This window comes from Tiliqua scincoides, chromosome 1, assembly GCF_035046505.1.
Source record: "Tiliqua scincoides isolate rTilSci1 chromosome 1, rTilSci1.hap2, whole genome shotgun sequence".
NCBI classification, from domain to species: Eukaryota; Metazoa; Chordata; class Lepidosauria; order Squamata; family Scincidae; genus Tiliqua; species Tiliqua scincoides.
In genome coordinates this window covers 77,101,793-77,124,113 of record NC_089821.1, presented here as the reverse complement: position 1 = coordinate 77,124,113, position 22,321 = coordinate 77,101,793, and the positions used below count along the sequence as shown (strand labels likewise).

The 22,321-nt window shown below is 44.8% G+C and overlaps 1 protein-coding gene across 1 annotated transcript in view; it reads right to left on the bottom strand.

The window, feature by feature from the left end:
* The window catches only part of MRAS (muscle RAS oncogene homolog), a 48,436-nt gene extending 26,758 nt beyond the window's left edge, over positions 1-21,678 (bottom strand). Inside the window, exon 1 of the mRNA XM_066632261.1 lies at positions 21,611-21,678. The gene's annotated coding sequence lies outside the window, so the exon portion shown is untranslated. The remainder of the gene's footprint in view (positions 1-21,610) is intronic.
* Positions 21,679-22,321: the final 643 nt, after the last annotated feature.

Genomic DNA, 22,321 nt, shown 5'->3' with positions numbered 1-22,321 from the left:
CACCCCAAAAGAGGAAGCTGTGACAGACTGGGATCTTTTACTTTACATTATGTAGAATGAGGTATTAGACCAAGGTAGCATAATGCTGACTGCTGTGTGTTTAGGGGGAGGGGAATGCATTTTGGAATATTCTTCCATCTCAAAAACATAATCTTGCATGTAGAAAACTAGCACACCTGAGAGAAAGTTTAAAAATGGTTTTCTCTTGAATGTGCTAGTTCACTACATGCAAGTATCCTTATTATATGAGAGGAATATATACTATATATATATATATATACAATATCTATACATGCAACATATATACAATATATACAATATATATACATGCAACATCCCAAATGCAGTTGGTGGTACAGCCCATCTCAGCCTACCTTCTCATTCTCAACAGTGTGTGGAACATCTCCAAGATAGACCCATAGCCACCCAGGGATTTCACGGGTGGGTTCGTTAAGGAACTCTGGCGCTCAAGTGCACATATATTAACACTTTCATTTGTCCTTTGCGATTTGGCAGGGGCTGCAGTTGTGCTACGGCTTTTCACAAAGTGGGCGAGCAAAGTATGAACACTGCTTTGGGAGGTATAATTTCTAATGGAAAAAAAGCTTGTTGTGCGTGCACATGTCTAGCCCTGAAATTCAGCACTTTGCTCAGAAGGTTTCAGAGCCTAGCAACAGCCCAAGTTTTTCTGGCTTACATAAACTGCAGCAGAGAAAGTCGCCTTCAGTTTTCAGAACAACAGTCCTTATTGAAATTCAGCCTCTGGCTTCCACCTGTTCTCAGACCTGTAGACACCCCTCATGGTACAGAGGACATTTCAATCTTCAAAATTACATAAAATGCAACCTCCCCCCCCAAAAAAAACCCTTAAATAAGTTAAATTCCCCCCCCCCATTCTTCTGATGGCCTATTTGGACTTATTTATGTAATTAAAGATTTTGGATTTATTTTAAGAGGTCAGCTCAGAACTTCCATGCCAATTAACAATTCTGTCTGCAGCTCCATGGATGGATCTTGTAGCAAGATGGGTGGAAGGAAAAGATGCCCTCATACTCCAAATGCAGGCTGAAAAAGGATACCCATTTCTTTTCTCTGGCAAGAGTAAAAGTAGCTAGAGGCAGGGCTGGCCACTCCATGAGGCCAACTGAAGTGGTTGTCTTGGGCAGTAGTTTGGTCGGGGGTGGGGTGGGGGGGTAGGAGGGGAGCCCATCTCTGCTTACTTGCCTCTACCACTTCTCTTTCTATGTCTTGGACTGAAGAGGAAGAAGGGGGACAGAGAGGAATACGAAATGTGGAAGGGGATATTGAGTTAAAACACTGGAGTTTGGGAGGAGCAGAGGCTGGCAATTCTTCTGGTAACGGGTGGCAGTATTTGGCAGGCGGCCTCAGGAGGTTCTGGCAGGAGGGGTGATTTTTCAATGAGAAATGTCTCAAAGGGAAGACATTAAGAAGCCCATCTTCCCCCTTCCAAATTGTAAGTCAAGGTGCTATATTTTGTCACAAAAACAATTTGTAAAAAGAATCACAGAGCATCTCATTACGCCTAGCTGTGCCCCAAATAGTGGATAAGCAGGTATATTTTTGTACCAGAGAAATGTAGTGTTCACCTGCGGAATGACACTGGAGGTGGCCCACGACATTCATATGAGTGCATCCTTTTATTTATATCTCACCATCCCCAGGTGGCTCACACAATAGAAACATTTTACATCATCTATATTATAAAACCAACAAAAAGCAACAAGCTAAGGGAGTAAACTATAACCAATACCTTAAATTAGCAGAAAGGGGCAATATTTGATACAAAAACACCTAGTAAGAAAGAAAAGCCTGGACCGGACACTGAAATGGCAACAGCGAGGGGATAAATTAATCTCCAGAGGTAACGAGTTCCACAGTCTGCAGGCCACATTTAAAAAGACTGGCTCACATTACCTCCAAATGCACTTTTGACAGCAGAGAAAGTGATACAATATTTGATACAAAAACACCTGGTGAGAAAGAAAAGCCTGGACCAGACACTGAAATGGCAACAGTGAGGGGATAAATTAATCTCCAGAGGCAGGGAGTTCCACAGTCTGCAGGCCACATTTAAAAGACTGTCTCACATTACCCCCAAATGCACTTTTGACAGCAGAGAAATGTGGAACCGAGTTTCAGATGACAAACAGCAAGCACTCTAGAGTCAGTCCATTGACATGCAGTAATAAAATCACATTAAGTTTTTTTAAAACTATATTTTAAAGAAAGCAAGGGACACAAATGCTGTACAGAAGGCACTCATCATGTACCATTTGTGACCCACAGGAGAACTATAACCCTCCTAGCTTTGCTGCCTGTCTGGGCCTTTCTGACAGAGGAGTTGTCAAACATCCAGCTGGCCCCACTAAATGAATGCGATGAGAATAAACAGTGTCAGTGCATTGTGGCTTCTAGGACAAAAGTAGTAAGTACATCTTACTGAGGCAGACAGATATGTCATGCAGCTCCTAAATTATTGCTCATACCAAAATCCTTCCCCTTTGGCTAGTATGTGGATTTTTATAATGGCACATGCACATTATATATGCATGCAAGCAATCCCATTTTCCTCCCACCCCACAACCACATACATTCCTTTTTTTTCTGCTTTGACCTGCTTCTGAACAGCAGCACCACAGCTGAGGTCTGCCTCTAGAGATTGGTTTCTTTCAGACCCTAATGGATGTAGACAGTATAATCTACTTCACCTTGACCACCAGCCCAAGAAGGCTTGCTCTGACATTTTCTTGACAAATTCCTGGATAGACAATTTTCTCTGTTGAAAAGCACAATGGAAACAGAGATGGGTGCCTCTGCTTTTAACTCAAGAGCCATTAGAACAAATACAGAACCTCCTCAGGGGGTGGTTAGGGGAGGAATGGCTCTTGGCCTTCCCCATGTTTCCAATTAGCCACTGTTCATATACTATTTAGCATTTTTAAAAGATGTCCTTGCAAGTATTCACCATTTAGATTCAATGCACACTGTCTCTACACATGCATTCTCATTTTATTTTGATGCCACCATATCCTCATCACAGAGGAGTGATAAAATACATATTTATATTTGTAGAAGGATCTTTGACCCCGGAGAGCATAAATGCAGTACCACAATCCTGTTCTATTCAAAAGTAAGTTCCACTGAGTTCAGTGGGTCTTATTCGCAGGTAAAGGTGTATAGGATTGCAGCCTAAGGGTCTAAGCCTGCAGTTTTCAAACTCTCCAGGAGTTTGAAACCTGCAGTAAGTCTTTGCGGGGGGGGGGGGGAAGACAGCAGGGGCAGGGGGAAGGCAGCAACGTGATCCCCAGGATCGTGTCACTCAGGGGGCTGCAGGGACTGGGATGCACTCACCAGTCCCTGCAGTAGCTGTCCCTGTGTGCAGCGAGCCCAGCACGAGTGCCTGCAGGGCGCCCCAGGTGAGGGAAAGGGAGAGTGACGATCGCCCCACTCTCCCTCTCCCTGACCTGGGAGCCCTGCAGGTGCTTGCGCATGGCTCCCCACACGCAGGGACGGCTGCTGTGGGGACTGGAGGGTGCACCCCAGTCCCTGCAGCCCCCGTCAGAAGGGAAAGCAGAGCGGTCGTGCTCCGCTTCCGGTTTTGCGGAGCGGGGTGCGATCGCTCCGCTTTCACTTTTCCTGACCTGTGGAGCCCTTTTAAAGTGAGGCGCCCAGAATTGGACACAGTACTCCAGGTGAGGTCTAACCAATGGAGAGTAAAGCGGAACAATGACATCTTGCAACTTGGAAGCTACAGTTCTACTACTGCAGGCTAAAATTGCATTTGCCTTCTTTGCAGCCATATCACACTGCTGACTCACATTCATCTTGTGAACATGTTCATCTTGTTGACAGCCAGGACAAAAGTTTCTGGCAACCAGAGTAGTCTCTGTTAGTAAGGCCTGCTGTCGCGTTCTTGTTCGCAGTGAGATGGATTACCAAGGTCTGACCCTAACTAGGCAACACAAACTATTTTGAGATCTGGAACAAGATACAGTCTAAAATTCTCTGCCACATATGTGTAATATACATGTCCATTTTGTTATCCATTCTCAAAGATAGGTCACTAATGCTCCCTAGCTAACGTGTCTGCCAGACCCTGAGCAAACAAACTACTCCATTATTTAATAATTCAGATCCCAAATGCTTAATTAAAAACAGTTTTACTAGATGGAATAAGAGTGAAGAAACTATATCTTGCTTTGCTGATTGACATCAAAGATTTGCCTCCTTTTTTCAGCACAGTGTACACATGATTTGGAGAACAAAAGGCTCTCTGGGTTATTGAGTGTAACCAAATATTTTCTGCTCACTGCTTAGCTATAACCCAATATTCTTGCAGCACCTTTCCGCAACATTCATTTATCCTTTGAGATCATGATGCTGAGATATTTTGAGGCCAAGCAGCTCAGATTGCTCAGACTCTTCAGCAGAGGTCAAATTCTAGGGTGATTGTGGATATAATTATTTCTCCCTCATTCCCACTCAATCATCATATTTTATCTTGTGGTCAATGTAAGCCTGAACAGGAGTACTGCTGTTTTGTTGCTCATATGCGATACTGTTTTAGGTAGCTTGAAGGCGATTAGCAGAGGTTCACCATGTTGCCTTCTACCAGCAGCATGAATGGTGATCAGTCTCTAAATATTACCTTACGGGACATAAACCAGCAAGCATTAGGGCAGTGAGACAACCCTTTAGCCACAAAGCAATTACAGCAACTTTGAATGCATCTGATCTCGGAAGGAAGTTCTAGACCAGGGGTGCTCAATAGGTGGATCGCGATCTACCGGTAGATCGCGAGGCAAAATGAGTAGATCGCGGAGCCCTGTCTCTCCAAACTGTTAATATGTCAGTTTCGTCTAGTGACTAGACAAAACTGACATATTTAGCTAAACTGACACTGAAACTGACCCTTTAGCTGCTCTTCAGGCATGCAGCAACAAAACTGACGAAACTGACTAGACTCCAGCAGGGGCTCCATACATTAAAGGGGGTGTCTGTCAGATGCTTCCTTCCCCCCTGGTAGATCTCCGGGCCTTGCTGGGTTTCAAAGTAGCTCTCGAGCCAAAAAAGTGTGCGTACCCCTGTTCTAGACAGATTCTGGCCAGACAACACTAATCCCCAACTACTATATAGAAAGTTTAATGTGCCCTGCTTAATATATCAGAAGGATCCATCTCGTCTCTTCATTCTCTCCAGTCAGAATACCAAGATTACAAGTTTGCACCCTTTACTTGGTTGGGTTTGTTTCTGGCCAAAAAAAAAGAAGGATAAGATCTTCCCCCTCACCATACACCTCAAGTGTGTGCATTTAAGTAAACAGAGATTTCATGCTAGACTCTGCTCACAGATCAACTAAAACTGAAGGTATCCAATTTGGCTCTACCTGACAGATCTGGTCTGGGTCCTGACCTGTTCTCAGAGGCTATAAGCCAAGTACCAGAATGTTTGATTTCAAGAACTGTCACCAATCCCAATCGAAAAACCTCCTTTACTCATACAAGAGACTTTGGGTGCAATCCTAACCTGATGTAAAGCACTTTTGCTCCTCCATGGGAGGAAGCCAGGCCGGTGTTCCCAGAAGCTCTGGCCTGCGGAGGCCGACGGAGGCCTCAGCGCTGGCTTCCTTGGATGAGCTGACACAAGGGTGACAGGTAGGTGTGGGGGAGGGAGGGAGGCGTTCCTGGGTGGGAGGAGGGAGGGTGATGGACGGCCCCAGGGGCGGGTAGGTGGGGAATGGGAGATGGGGCTGGGATCTGGCAGTCATGCCAGATCCCAACCCCTGTCCCCGGGGAGAACGGAGCAGCTTCAAGCTCCGCTCTCCTTGGACTTGTGCCACCTCAAGAGGTGGCGCAAGTTCAAGGAGACCCATAGGCGCCAGCAGCCCTTACCCAGGAGTAAGGGGAAAAGTTTCCCCTTGCCTCTGGCTAAGCCGCTTCTGGCCACAATCCTGCGCTGGATACAGCACAAGCTTCCTGGCTTGCCTGTTCCAGTGTAAGTTAGGATTGCGCCCTTTGGGCCCAATCCTATCGAACTTCCTAGCACCAGTGCAGCCTCAGTGCAGCCCCAACATAAGGGAACAATACCTTGAGGAGCCCTCCGTGACTGCCTCCCCTTCACAGGAAGCAGTGCATACCCCACTGGCACAGCAGCACCAGCACTGGGAAGTTGGATAGTATTGGGCCCTTAGTTGCTCTGGGGACATGAAACTTGATCCAACACATCCATTTTTTTGGGTGCTGCTTTCAAGCAGCAAATCACCCAGAAGCAGGAGCTAGAAAAATGTGGCATTGAGGTTATGAAAATTCCTGGCTGAAAACAGTTCCTGGATTCATGGACATGCTGGGACAAAGTTCATTCCTGCACAGTGTGATCTCCATGGGCCCACTTGAACCTCTGAAAGGGTACACAATATCAGCTACCTGCCATAGGCTGACCTGGGGCAAATGCTCTGAGCGACATCCTGTAGGGCCCCGCGGAAGCCTCTCTGAGCGCTGGGAAACCTCACAGAGCTTTCCCTGGTGTGGGAGGAGGTCGTGCAAGGCTCCATGAGCCTCTGGTAAGTAGGGGAGCGAATTTCTGCCTGAGGGGGCGGCAACAGCCTGTGGGGGGGCGCCGTTGCGGACCTTTGCCCCGGGTGCGGGGCTGCAGAGGCCCGAGGCTGCACAATATGTGAACTTCACCCAGGTCGTGTTTCAAGTCAGTCTTGCAATTATATTGTATAGCATTGGTTCTCACACATTTAGCACCAGTACCCATTTTTTAGAATGAGAATCTGTCAGGACCCATCAGAAGTGATGCCAGGACTGGAAGTGACATCATCAGGCAAGAAAATTTTTAACAATCCTAGGCTGCAATCCTACCCATACTTACACAGGAGTAAGTTCCATTTACTATCATTGTTAAAAGAATACCCATAGCAGCTTGTTAAAAGTACAGGTCTGTAACGTTTCCCCAAATGCAGTCACATATCATGGTAGCATCAAGTCTAATATATTAAAAATAAAATATTGAAATGAATGGGGACCCACCTGAAATTGGCTCAGAACCCACCTAGTAGGTCCTGAACCACAGTTTGAGAAACACTGCTGTATATTATACCCATTCTAAGAGTTCTCTGATATAATGTATATTATGTACAACTATTACAAAAAGGGTGTACACATCATGGTTAACTGGGGAGAGAATAAACAGCTTTTGTAACTAACCAAGTAACTATTTTCTGAGGAGGGAATAAAACACCCCCAGATTTTCTATCTTCTCTGCCTCTTTTTAACAGCCTGGAACATGAACATATTTGGAAATGCATATACTCCCACATGATGCCATCTGTGCAGAATTTACAGCGAGCCCAACCCCCTCGCTGCCACAGTTCGATGAAAAACTGTATTACAATGTTGTATTGAATTACACCTCAACTATTAGGAAAGAATTCTAAGCAGACTTCTCAGGGTTCCAGACACAGAAACCTGGCGCAAAAGCAAGGTTCACATTCTCTTTAAGGAGAGGTCAGAAGTCAAATACTTTAGCAGCAACAGCAGCAGCTGAACTCTCAGGGCAAACATAGGCAAACTACCTCCCTTGGATGGGGGGAGTTGTTGCAAAAAGTGAACAACAACAGATAACATCTGAAATGAGGCTTTTTCACTATTTCAGGAGCACCAACATGGTTGAAATCCCCACCACAGATCAGCCTGAAGAGTTGTTCCTATATATCCCTCCCCATTCTCTTCATAACAATAAGGGCACATCTATAATAAAATTGTACAGTATATCCATTTTATACCACTTTAACTGTTGCAGCTTCCCCCCCAAAGATCCTGGGGGTTGTAGTTTATATCTTAATTCATCCAAGTTGCTCATATGTGGTCCATTCTGTAAGAAATAAACTGACCCAAGGCCTATTCAGCAAGCCGTGAAAATACTCTCTTAAGCCATAGCCACCCTCCCCATCCAAAAAACCCCAAACCAACCAACCACTCTTAGGGTTCCTTGCAGAGCAGAAATAACTACCAAACCAGGCAAAATCTGTAGTGCAGACATGCCCTGGGTATTTCAGGTTGAACACTTTACAATGCACATGTGGCCTTTAGAAGTGCTGTATTATAAACCAGCTTCTATACAACACATGTTAGCATACATATTAATGCATGATCAGAAGCATAGATATTGGTATTCTGTCGCATGCTACATTCCAGTCAACATCAACACACAGAAAAGTTAGAAAGAATACACTATCCATAATATGACTAGCATTCGTTAAAACTGTTAGAAAATATAAACCTTCTAAGTAAGAATAAGGCGCATGAAGCCTTCTTTGCCACCTCCTGAGGGTGTTTTTTCCCCCTCGAAAAAGCGCATTAGAGTCAGACTATAAAGCTGGTGCTACTTTTCATTTGTCTTTCTTCCTCAGGCTGAAAGCTTTGACTTGTGTGCCTTGAGCTGCCTTTAATTGTCTGACTGGCCCCTGCCTGGTAAGAGATATGTGAGCTCAAAGATAGTATACAGCAGTGTTTCTCAAACTGTGGGCCACAAGCCAACTTTAGGTGAGTCCCCATTCATTTCAATATTTTATTTTTAATATATTAGACTTGCTGCCACCACGGTATGTGACTGCATTTGGGAAAATGTTATAGACCTGTACTTTTAACAAGCTATGTATATTCTTTTAACAATGATAGTAAATGGAACTTACTCCTGGGGAAGTGTGGGTAGGGTTGCAGCCTAAGATAGTTAAAAATTTTCTTGCCTGATGATGTCACTTCCAGTCATGACATCACTTCTGGTGGACCTGACAGATTCTCATTCTAAAAAGTGGGTCCTGGTGCTTAAATGTGTGAGAACCACTGGTATACAGGGGTCTGTACATCTGGCCTCTCCCCTTGCATCTAAGGGAATTCAGGGCTTAATTGCAGAGCGGGTTCATCTGAGGGAAGGGGTTGCCCATGTTCACAGGATATAATCTCTTGTACCTTGCACCTAACTCAGTGGAAGAACTGCGTCATTCTGTTTTTTCTTAGAGTCAGAGTACAACTAGGATTCCACCCCCCACAAACTAACTGCACACAACATTAGTTGCATCTTCCTTGCAATGCACCCACAGGAGATGACCATTTGCAACAGAAGAGCTGCAGGAGGGAAGCCCTTAACCCTCCCTGCCAATTTGCTCAGCAAGTTGAAACTGCAGCAAAAGAGGAGCATCACCCCAGCCCAAATGTCTCCTCTCTGTCCTGCTTTTCTTTCTTGCCAGTTCTGTTTTAAATTGGAACTCAAACCTTCATGTCTGTTACCATCTCAGCAACTTAGAGTCTAGTCCAGACTCTGTGATCTGGAAAGTAACACATTTTAGGGATGTTTCTTTAACCTTTCATATGCTTTCTCCTTTTCAGGTCTGCACATAATTTTTTTTTTCAGCCTTGCAAATGAATTCCTTATCAGATTTTCTCTACACACACTCGCTTGCAGGGGAGCCTGTGAAAACACTTTCTCCCTTATTATTTCCAGAGCTCAAAAAAATCTTCAAAGTGAAGTGCAAATGCAATGAATTCCCAACATTTAACTGCTCTTTCAGTTTGTACCAGATTGTGTCACGGTTTCATCATCATGTAACTGGGAGTGCCTTCACACCAATACAGATTTTATATAATAGCATTGTGTGCTACAACAGCAGTGAGGAAGCTGACACTTAAGGTAATTTAGAAGAACATCAGCCACAAAAAGCACTTAAAGGCTGTACAAACCATGTACAGTTGTTTGTACAAGTGTCGTGACTGATGCCAATGGTGTGTTAAGTTGAGCATGTCGCCATGCTCAGACCTAGGGAGAGCCAAGAATCCAAATTTCTGCTTTAGCTTGGTAGTATTCCTATGATCTCCCCAGTGAAAGGGTACCAGACTCCTTCTGCCCCTTGCATGGCTGCATCTCTTCCCCTGTAAGGGTATGGAAAGCTCCTTACTGAAATTCAGAAATCATTAAAAAAAAATTGGTTGCACTTCTGATTTGTACTGATGTGCAACCACCCTTTACAATCTGCACTGCAAGTCATTTGTGCATCAGATAATACAACTGACCAGTGTTATTTGCAGTGCAGAGGGGGTGAGGGCTCCGAACTTCATCAGGACTGATGTTGGCATCAGATTGTCCCGTTGCACTTTTCCCAGTTAAACTGTCTATGTTATGACCCTTTCTTCTACCACATTGGATCTGTACAGACATACTTTAAATTTTCATCCTGAATTTTTAGTTTTCTACCCATGAACAATTAAATTCAAATAGCCGCCCTGGGTCCCTTTAGGGAGAAGGGCGGGATATAAATAAAGTTTTATTATTTTATCATTATTATTATTATAACTTCTAAAAGCATATTTAATTGTTTTTTTTGGGGGGGGGGGAGCAGAGTGTACATTTGTCTCAATAGATTCAGAATGCTCTTGTAAACCAGCCATGAGCTGAGCTGAATCCAGGGAGATAAACTCAAAGAGTTCTGTCCTTTGGGGCAGATTCAATGGTACTCCTCCACATGAGAGAATTTGTCCATGTTCTCAGCGTGCTGTAGAAACTTTAGTCCATCTTCTTTTCCATTGTCCGCTTCATTATGAGGCCAGGAGGAAATGTCCAGCTCTCCAACCCTATCTCAATTTTTTCTTGGAGGATTCTGCTATATTGCAAGCCTTATTAGCTTCCACTGACCCTAACACCATTTCCCAGATAGCCACATTTATTTCGCAAATTGTGGCGTCTAATCTGAAGCGTGCCCCCATTTCTTTGAAGTCTCTGAATTTCGGGAGTTAATTGCAAGTTGGTGTGTTATGTTATAAGCAAACATTATTTTTTTTTATTAGCTGTATGAAAGTGTTTAATGTTCTTTTAACTGTATGCCAATAAAGGTACTGAAACTGAACTCAAAGAGTTTATCACTGAGATAAACTTCAAACAAAATAATGTAATCTGCATCCACTCTTGCAAGACAAGCTCAGGAGTACAACATGGGGAAAGCAGTGTGCTAAAACTCACGTCTCCATCGACCAGGGTTGATGAAAAGAGAACATCAGTCCCAAAAGGATCTTGTAAATGGCAAACTTTCCTAGGATTCAAACTTTCCCTCTCCCCACAGCTATTGGAGAATTCCACAGCGAATGCACCTTGCCTTGCCATCCTACTGGAGTTTGCAAGACAGTGGCACAGTCATACAGCAACCTGCCCAAGGGGCACATACAGCTAATTAGGCCACAAGAGGAAGTGCCTTTAGCTTCTGACTCTTTCTCACCAATTCCATTGCCAGTTCAATTGGAGACCTATAGCAATTAAGTTTTGGGCTCCATAGGCAATCAGAAAGGTGTTCACTTAATCCCTCTATGATCAGGCATAAAGGAAATTAAACTGTTCAGCCCCTCCCAAGAACAAGGAATTCTCTCATCAGAGAGCCATATAGGAATAATATGTTTATCTGGGATGAGCTAATCCCATATAAGAACCCATGGTATTCTATGGCCAAAGACCCCAAATTGTTCTCAGCTGACAATCAGCTGGGCTACGTGTTGGCATAGCAGCATGGCAGGCATGTCATGTGCTTGCCACCCATTCTCCATGTCACCGGGCAACTGGGACAGGTAATTTACTTCTCTGCTCTTGTCTCATTCTTCGGTGTCTCCCTGCTTTCTCTCTGTCCCCTACTCCACCACTTTGAGCCATCCTTGAGCCAACCCACTGCTAGTTTCTCTGCCTACATTGCTCCCCTTGTCTCCTTGCTTGTGCTTTTCCACATTTGTCCCTGTGATTTTACACCCCTAGCCTCACTGCTCACAGCACCAGCATCCCAACTACAAACCTGTCTCCACAGATACAAATTCGTAACCTTGACCTTTGGCCCCCTTTTCCTTTTTACCTTTTTATCTCACAGGCAGCAAACTGGCAAGGTGCTTCTTTTCCCCTCCATGCACTGAGTGTGGAGCCTGTAGATCTATTTTTCGCTAGTTAAGGCACAACCTTGAAGATGGACCCTGGGGCCCCTTCAGCAGCACTGCAGTTACTCAAAGTACTGGGATCCACTCCCCTTTTGATTACTCGGGATATCAAGAATAATCATACAGTGGGAGAGACTCACTTGTCCAATGTGAGTGAGTGAAATGTTTTATTACTTTTTGAGAGGCTCAATCCTTCCTATAGCCCAGCAATTTTCAACCAGTGTGTCATAGCACATTGGTGTGCTGCAAATGGTCTGCATTTGCAGGAGTTTGGGGAGAGTCATTTATTAGTAGGGCCATTAGTGGATGTTAGTCCTGCACCAGCAGTGCAGCGTACCTTATTAATTGTCCAAAAATGGACCATTCTAGCACCTTGCCAGTGTGCTGTGAGATGAAAAAAGCTGAAAATTGCTGCTATAGCCACTGCTTTAGGCTGCAGTGAAAACCAACTCCAACCCAAGCTTGCATCTAACCTGGAATTTGTCCTTTCTTCTTCCAGCCCCAACTTAGAATCTCCCACCCCCACTCAGGTCAGGAACTTACATTGCCCTCCATAACCACTGGCTCCTCTGGGTGGGCAAACCATTTTACAGAAGACATCAACGCCTCTTCTCCAAGCCCACTGATCTTGCTAGTTGTTGGACTGTTCAGAATGCTGTTTTCATTCAGAGCATGTTAATCTTTTCTTTTATCTTCCCTATTATCGTACATGGTTTATCCCCCAATGAAAATTGTTGTGTGTGAATCAATGCATCTTTCATCCTGGGGGTGAGCATATATATTTCAATTTGTGCAAGTCAGTCACATGTAAGATATGCGCTGACTGTAGTCTGAGTAATGAGCAACATGAGCCACAGGTATATCATGCCTCTAAACAGCTTCTTACTGCCCTTCATACACCCTACTGAGGGCACCAATTCTTTATGGTGCCCATCAGTGATGCAGGGTCACATTTGGAAGCCAGAAATCCTGGCCCTACCCATACAACTCCAGGCCTCCACAGCAGCATGGAAAGCAGCCTTTGGTAAAAGCTGCTCTGTGCCACTGTGGTACTACTACATGAAGAAAGCCTTGTATACTGAATTAGGTCTGTAATTCTAGGTATACGGTACTTACGTGGGAGTAGGCCGTCCTGATTGCAGTGGAACGTACTTGGGAGTTAAAAATGCACTGGATTGGGCTGCAAGCAGTTTCACTAACTGCTTTTAATCATTTAAGCTTGGAATACAATTTAGACATTCAGTCTGAATATCAAAACACACAGCTTTTGTGAAGCTCTTGGAAACTGGAGGATGGAAAAGACAGCCAAAAAGGCCAGCAAGCTGGATATTTTTCCAGTTCCTTTAAAAACAGAAGAAAAGAGGTATGTCCTAAAGAAAGTAAAGAGAAAGCTTTAACCCCTCACTTCCATCTCTCTCTGGGTTTAACCCTTGCCCTCCCTCAAGAACGCTACCTTAGACCTTGCATAATACTGGGAAGGTTGACATGAGCATGCAAGCCATTCTTGCTCCGTTATATCTTGTTCCTGGTGCTGTGTCTTTTGCTAGGGAGCCTTAGGGCACAATGCCAGTTATGACAGTGATTCATCATCTCCAAGTTCTCTGCTTACATCATGATGTTCTCTGCTGCCAATTAGGAGCACAAGCCCGCGTATGGTGGGGCAGGCATCCAGCTGCTTGGACAGGCGGAATCCATCAGGTCTGATTTTTAAATGTCTCTCTTGTGCCTCTTTGGCAACTCCACCCCATCACTGTTAACAAATGTTAACTGATAAGACGGAAATCATTTTCTGTGTAACTAAACAGACTGTGGGTCAGTGGTTCACACACCCCTTTTCCCTGTTGTGAAGTTCCACCCTGTTAAAAAAAAAATTTTTTTTAAAGAAAGGAAAAATGCAACATTCATTTCCTCTGTGAAATCTTGAGCAAGTAAAGTCAACCCACAAGTAAACAGAAATCGGTTTCTACATCCTTCCTGAAATAGTGTCATTGGGGGTGGGGTCAATAGGGGTCAAAGCCATTCTGGAACCTATGTTAAGAAAGACAAGATCTCACCCTTGTTGTTTCTCTACGACTCTCAAACATTTGTGGAAGAAGGACCCACTGAAATCAATAGCATTTGAATTCATTTCATGAATTTAGGAGTACAGTGATAGAATACAAGGGATGTGTAATGTTCATAAAAGGTTGTGGTTTTCTTTGTACCCTGTGTCTGGGGATTTGAAGGATCCAATTCATTAGCATCAGTTTAACTCACTGGCTACATCTTTTACCCAGAGAAGCTGGGAAAGAGGCTACAGGACATCACTGCTGTTGCCTTCGGATTAACAGACTCTTCCTTATTAACTGCTGCAATCTTGCACAAACTTTCGGTTCTTGTTGAAATCAGTGGGACTGACTTTCATACAAACATACATAGGACTGATTTGCAAGTCTGATAAAATGCTACTCCCATCTTCTTTCCATAGTCTGTATTGGGAATCTGCTGTTCTAGTATAAGTAATGGGAAGACTAGTTAGGGAAATGTGAAACCTTGAATATGAAGAAATGAATTTCCTTTCATTCTTCTCTATTATATCCACAATGATGCAGTTCCACCAACATCGATCAACGGATTAAACTTAATCCTCATTTTTTAATACTGGTACTTAACAGCCTTGTGTGCTTTATCTCTCTCTCTTTCTCTCACTCACACACAGAGTCAAAAAGGTAGAAGCAAGACAACTGAGTAAAATCAAGTGAATTTAGTATTCAGGAAGTCCACCGCTTCTGGTATTTTATAGGCCTCCACTCATTAGCAAGATTTTAATAAAAAATCAAGGGGCAGACTACTCCTTAGCCAGGGCATTTGGGGGCCTGATTCTGTTGTGATGTTCCTCCTTAGTAGATACATGCGTGGAAGAAAAATCCATGAAAAGGAAGAGGCAGATCTACAGAGCAATCCTGTGCATGTTTATTTGGAAGCAAGTCTCACTGTGTTCAATGGGGTCAGAAGGATTGCAGTCTCATCTCCTATGTATGGCCAGTGCCAGCAAAACAGACATGGCCTTTGAATTATACCACATATCACTTGTGTCCTGCTATGGGTATTTCTCCTTGGAGAGATAATGTTAGAACAGGGCCTGAATTTCAATGTTAGGATAGGGGCCAGGAGAAGTATATGTGTTACATGTAGAAAGTCTTCAATTAAATTGCTGGTTTCAGAACAAAGAATCTCAGGCAGACAAACTGGGAGAGAAACCAATGCACAAGGTTTTGAGGAGTTGCTGTCAATTCAAGTAGGCAGTAAAGAGGTTGGGGACCAATACAAAACTTGGGATAAGACAGTTTCTAATACCCTTATGACAATAAAATACTTCCAAGTACAGTAGTGCATTGGAAGTCATTTTGGTTTACTCCTATAATTTAGGGCTGGTGTACAGGACCCCTCTTTACAGAAGTTGAAGCCTTTTTGTGTGTGCATCAATACCTACTACACCCTGCTTGTGACAAAAAGGTCACTCATTAGCTCCGAGCAGAACGTGCAATTTGGCAAGACACAACTTAACCCATTTTGATATCTATTTGGAACATTTACTCAGTACAAACACCTCTACAATCAACTGGGCTTATTTGCAAGTTATCCAACACTGGCCTTGGTCCCAATAAACAAATGAAGCCGCAATGGTTTAATTTTTTTTCCTTGCTCATATCTCTTAACCAGTGTTGGGAACTCGAGTCAGGTGACTCAGACTCGAGTCACAAAAATGTGTTATTTTTGCTAACTCAGCGACTTCTGAGTCGCATGCTTGGAAGACTCTGAAAAAGACTTGAGTCAGTGCCTCCTGGACTCGGGACGCATCCCCATGCATTCTGACTTGAGTCTGCCTGTTTCTGGGGGTTTCTGTTTCTTGCTTACTGTTTTTGCTGCGTCTAAAACCTTGTGGGGCAAGCATTCCCACAGGGCGAGCAGCAAGGAGTTCCAGCCAGGAGGCATGAAAGGGTTAATGTGAGCTGGAGCGGGGGAGGTGGAACTGGGCTCTCTTTACCCATCTCTGATAGGAAGAAAGGAACGGATTTCCATTGGCTGAGGGAGGGCAGGAGGAGAAGCAGGGGAGGGGCAACCCTCATTGACTAACTGGCACAAATGGGACTACTTCTGAGTAGGGCTGCCAAGGATTGGATCCTGGTAAGCCTACCAGCTGTTGCTCGTGACCCTTCTCCTCCCTTTTGCCACTTCCATCCCTGCACTCTTGCCGTCCCTCTCATCCCTCCTTCCCTCTTTATAGATGGGCAGGGACATCAGGGGAGCATTCAAACAGAGCTCCAACACACACACACACACACACACACACACACACACCCCAGCCGCAGCCCTGTTTTTTTCCACTTTTTAAAGGGTGGCTTTTAAAAGGGGGGGCATCTCAACTCAAGTCACTAAAGGGAGACTCAGAAAGTGCCCCCGTTATGACACTTTTTTGAGTTGAGTCATGGAGGGAGATGACTCGGCAACTTGACTCAAGCCACGCTGGGTTTTCCTATCCCTGCTCTTAACTACAGCAAACCCTGATCCCAGTTTTACACATGTGGATCTTGCATCCATTAAAATGCCTTTAGATTTCACTCAGGGAAGACCCAGTTTCAGGATCAGGACCTTGCATGTGGTTTTGTGCAAAGATTTCTAGGAGACAGAACAGATTTTTGATGCTGACAGAGGCTGTTTAATGAAGACCCTTTAACCAAGTAAGGTGAAGGCAGGTAAGACATTTGTGCTGATAAAAAAAATATCCATCAAGCCAGCTGAGTGGAATGTCCAAATTATGAACCATAATGTTACTGAATGGAAACATTTATGTGTTGTGTTTCAATATACCCATAGCAACTTGATGACAGTCAAATAGATGAGACAAGAAGACTAGACTAGAAGCCAACCAAACCAACTCAAACACCAAAAACAAAATGGACACCTGAACTTTCCTCTTAAGGCATTAAAGTGCATAGGAAGGAGAAAGAAATTTTAATAACCTATCTCAAGCTAAGCGAGAAGATGGCCTAGTCATGGGCTTCTCTAGGGAAGGTATATGAAACACCACTGTTGCTCAAAAGACCCTGCCTCTGTTATAATTTGAACAGAAGATCTTAAAGAATGGGGATGGCCTTTGTTTTAGATGCATCTTTCAGAGAGCCCCGGGTGCAGGCTGCAACCCTATTTTATCTTTGATGCCCTGGGAGTTAGGTTAGTCCAGTGCTACTCAAACTGGGGCATCACGATACCCCAGCCTGAGGGCCCTGGTCTCTGCCCCCTTAAGGGGCGGGGGCAGCCTAGAGGTGGGGGGGAAGGCAGCGGCGTGATCCCCAGGATAGTGCCGCTCAGGAGGCTGCAGGGACTTGGGTGCACTTACCCAAGCCTCCTGCAGCCTCCCCGGGGTGCAGGGAGCCCGGCGCGACTTCTGGCAGGGCTCCGCACAGCAGGAAAAGTGGATGCGGAGCAATCGCGCTCCACTTCCACTTTAGCGGGGATCGCGCTTTAGATCCTGGGGATCATGCCACTGCCTTCCCCCTGTCCCCGCTGCCCCCTCTCCTCGCCCCTGCAAAGACTTACTGGCTCTCAAACTCTCCCAGAGAGTTTGAAAACCACTGGGTTAGTCCAATAGACAGGAACTGGATCAAGGTCACCAAAGAGTTTTGTGACTGAATAGAACCTGCACCCATTTCAGTACTCTCTTCACTTAACAGCCCTTGCTGCTGATTGCCATTACAATGCCTCCTTTCATAAGCAGATGCCATGGCATTATAGTAGTATGAACCCTCATGATACAAAGACTTACTTTGCCTAGGATGATTTACTGCCCATTGTACTTGACTTGTAACAAGGGACTCTTGCACCCACAATCACTTTTACCTCATTATTTGGAGGGGGAGCTCTCTACCTAAACTTTCAATTGTTGCTGAAGCAGGCTAGTCAACCCACTGTGCCTCTGGGGGCAGCCTCACCTCTGTATAAGCCTGTGAGGGCAAACTGCTCTAGGGCAGAGGAATTTGGGCCAAACTAGAATAAATTAGTTACTGGTCACAATCCAGTGCCGTTACAGTTCATGCACACTTACCAAAGAACAACCTTCTTGGAATTTGCTTCTGAATAAACGTACAAGACTGTGCTATAGGTGTGCAGTGGATTGTACCAAATTTTCAGCACACAGCAGGCATTCAAAGCACAGGAGGGACAACTAAAACCCCATTATTCTTATTCCAGTTGTCTATTCCAGTATTGTAATGGGACACTAGATGACTTTGCAATACAAAGGCTAACTTACTTAGTTAGCACTAACTTGTGCTTAGTTAGCACAAGGCACTAACTTACCTTACTAACATCCTGCAGAAGAGATAGGGTTGCTCAGTTGATGATTTCAGGCTAGGCAACATCAATTTCAATGAGGGAAATATCAGTCAATAAAGCATTTGCTCTTGGGAAAAAGCTTAGACTTTAGGACAGGAAAATAGCTTTATGTAGGCAATGGATTTAAAGTTACAGAACAGGCCTGAGGATTATTTTACTTATATCTTACCTTTCCTCCAAATAACTCTTTTTTCATCCCCACAACAACCCTTTGAGGCAAGTTGGACCAGTTGCTGCTCCCACCCATTCCTTCCCTGGTCTTTTAATCACAGACACACCCCACAGCCACAGGAGAACAAGCCTAGAATCCTGCTCAGGACATTAGATTTCTCTTCCACATTCTACTATGCACAATCAAGGACATTAACATGTGCACAAACGGTGTGAGAGGCATGAAAGTTTTCAGTATCGTATGAAAGGGTCTCGGTGGCTTGGCAGCACAACATCTGAGAGAGATCTTGGAGTTGCAGTGGATCACAAGATGAACATGAGTCTGTAGTGTGATGCTGCTGCAAAGAAGGTGAATGCAATTTTAAACTGCATTAGTCTGCATTAGACCTCACCTGGAGTACTGTGCTCAATTCTGGGTACCTCACATTAAGAAAAATGCAGCCAAATTGGAGCGGATTCAGATGATCAGAGGGCTTGACAACAAGCCCTAGGAGGAAAGGCTGAGGGAACTTGGCATATTCAGCCTGGAGAAGAGAAGACTGAGAGGTAATAGAATAGCTCTCTTCAAATACCTGAAGGGCTGACATACGGAAGAAGGGACAAATTTGTTCTCAACTGCCTCTGAAAGTAGAACTAGAACAAATGGGGAACAAACTGCAGGGGAAGAGATTCTGATTGGATATCAGGAAAAAAAATTCCTGACTGTAAGGGTGGTTCTGCAGTAGGATTGCTAAGGGAGGTGGTGGACTCTCTCTCTCATTGGACAGCTTCAAGCAGAGGCTCAATAAGCACCTTTTGCAGATGCTCTCAGAGGATTTCCTACTAAAGGCAGGGGGTTGGACTAGATGACCTATTAGGTCCCTCCAACTCTTTGATTCTGTAATTCTATTTGCTTTGTGATTGACCTGCTGAGAATGTCACTGGTGTGAATCAGTGCATAATCTCAACACGTGGTAAAGGAATCACAGGATTTCTTCACCACATGCTCATCTTGTTCAGTTCAACCCACAATTTAGTGCACTCCCAAAGTGGATGAAGACCTGTGGTCATCATGATAATATTTCCATGCAGGAAAAAGCATGTAGACTACGCTTAAGGAAGTGTACAATACTACTTGGCAACTGTATGGGCTTCTGAGTGCACAAAGAACTTCACATGCACTGTATTATCAGGAGGTTGTTCTTACAACAACCTTGTAAGATGAGTAAGTGCTGTGTTATTAGCTACTAATTGGGGCTTTCAGTTGAGACTGTGGGGGAATGCCTTGCCTAAGGCCACCAAGCGCATAGCAGAGGCAAAATTCAAACTGGGGAAGTCCCAATTGGAAGCTCAGTCTTGGACACTACAGACAAAAGTTCTCTCAAAAAGCACAGAGAAACCATGTGTTCACCCTTTTTGTACACGCAAGTTATATTTGTGCAGAAATGCCAACATGTGTAAAGCAGATCCAATTGTTGCAAATTGGCAGGGTAGCAAAGCAATCATATGACTGTGCGCCAAGGAGCCCACTCTCACGCAACATTTTGAACAGACAGCTCATTGCAAGACCATTTCATTTCATGTTAGATACCTTCAGAAGGACAGCAGTTTCTGCCTATTGCAGTAAACATAGACTCACTTCGCACCTTGCAGAACAACATTTATTGTGGCATAGAGCCCACAAAATGTACACTACACTGTATCTGTTAGTCTTTTCAACAAGACACAAAAGTCTATGTTGTCTTCACATCACAGTCTAGCTCAATATCCTGTCTCCGAACAGTGGCTTCAGAAAACTCATACAAGAAATGGGGCAATTGTGGTATAATCTACTTTGTTGTCATTTCCAATAATCCCAATTGAATAGCAATATTGGCTAGTTGTAAATGCCATAGTACTAGCATTTAACTCCACGATTGTCACAGAAATAGTTTAGATCAATCTCATGGATCATGAGAAGGATGTCTTGGAACATGAAGTCACATATTCTTACCAGCTCAACTACTTGTTACTGACTCAGCCTTGCTTCACAGATTTTCTCATAACTGCTTATATACCTAATTTTCAGAGAAAGCACACACAGTGCTACATGCTAGCTGTATACCAAGAGAGTAAAAAAAAAAATTATCAGACTCTTTAATTATTACTATTCATACAAAAGTCTCATTTTTAACTATGTATTTATTTTGCCTTTTGACCATAAAACGGGTCCAATTACGCCATCTTTCTGTGCAACAGCTTAAATCAGAGGTACATCTTCCCACACTGATCCTTTCAGAAGAGAGTGATGTGTAAGATTTGGGGGGGGGGGCGACACACAACATACACTATTTTTTGCAAGGAATCTGCAAGACAACTTCTGGCAGCAGAGCAAGCATAAAAGGTCAGCTACACGCAGTGTCCCAACAGGCAACTGACTGCAGTCCTGTGTATGTCTACTCAGAAGTAAGCCCCGTTGAGTACAAAGGATTCACCTCCAGGGAAGTGTGTATCAGACTGCATCTTAAGGCTCTGATCTGGTGCGCTTCTCTGAGAGAGCGAGCCACCCCATGGGATTTACTTCCGAGTAGACAGAGAGCGGATCGGGCTACTGAGCAACACTCAATGAGGTTCCACACTACTGGAAAAGTTGTCTTGGGAGCCACGATCTCCCTTCTTTCACTTACACGCTGAACCCTTAAGAAAAATTGCTCCTTCCTTGATGTTCCAACAACGTGGAGCATCCATCTGGCCAGCTGCTTAGAGTCCAAGCCTATGCTTGTCTACTCAGAAGTAAATTCCACTGTAGTGTATGGGGCTTGCTTACTCTCAGGAAAGTGCGGATAGGCTTGCAGCCTCAGTTTCAAGAAGAGAACCGAACCCAGCGCCTGGAGGCTAGTGACCGGCAGGGGCAAAGTTCTCCAAGGGCACGCTTCAGCCCCTCTCCAACTCTTTCCGGGGACTGGTCTCTGGCCGGACTAGCGGGAAGCAATGCAAATGGATTGCTTAAAAGGGCCGATCTGCCAGTGGCAGGGGCAGCACTGCTGAGCAACCACAAGCCCGGAGAAGGAAAGTCAGGGCAGGATTCAAACACAGCACCTTGCAGCATCCAAATCACTCACCCCCAAAACCAGGACAGCCCCAGCCTGGCTCCAGTGGGCGCTTCTTTCTCTCAAAAGACATCCATCCCTTTGGAGAAGCAGGGAGAGAAAAGATGGTCATTGACACCCCCCACATCCAACCAGCAAGCCCTGCCCTCTTAAAGCTGCAACACCCTCTCCGCAGGCTCGCAGCCACTCCAGCCCTCCTTTCTGTATCGCGATCGTGGCTTCTAAGAATAGAATCGACCCAGATCGGGGGAGCGCCTGGCAGCTGGCGGGCCGTGCTGGGCGCGTTCGTGCCGAAAGAAAGCGACTCGTCGCTAGCTGGGTCTGCGCATCGCGTGGCGCATGAAACGCTTCCCCGCCCGGAGTCTCCAGCAGCCCGCAGATGGTCTTTCTGCTCGGGATCGACCACAGCGGCTCAACCTCTTTCAGGGAAATGGTCTGGTCCCGCGAAAGTTTTCAACCCAATGAATGGGCGCTTAAGGTGGGCCTGCCAAGGGAACATCTGGTGGCGGGACCTTAAGGCGTTTCCAAACCCTTGTTTGTTTCTGGACTCCAGGCTGTTCACACGTGGGCTGTTCAAGGCGATTGTCAAAAGAGTGGGGAGGGGGCAGGGTGACTAGGCGTCCTCTTTTTCCAGGACATGTCCTCTTTCCCTGGAAAAGAATTTCAGGGTCCTCCTTCTCCCTGTGAGCAGGAAGCACATAGACTTCTTGTAATCAATTATAT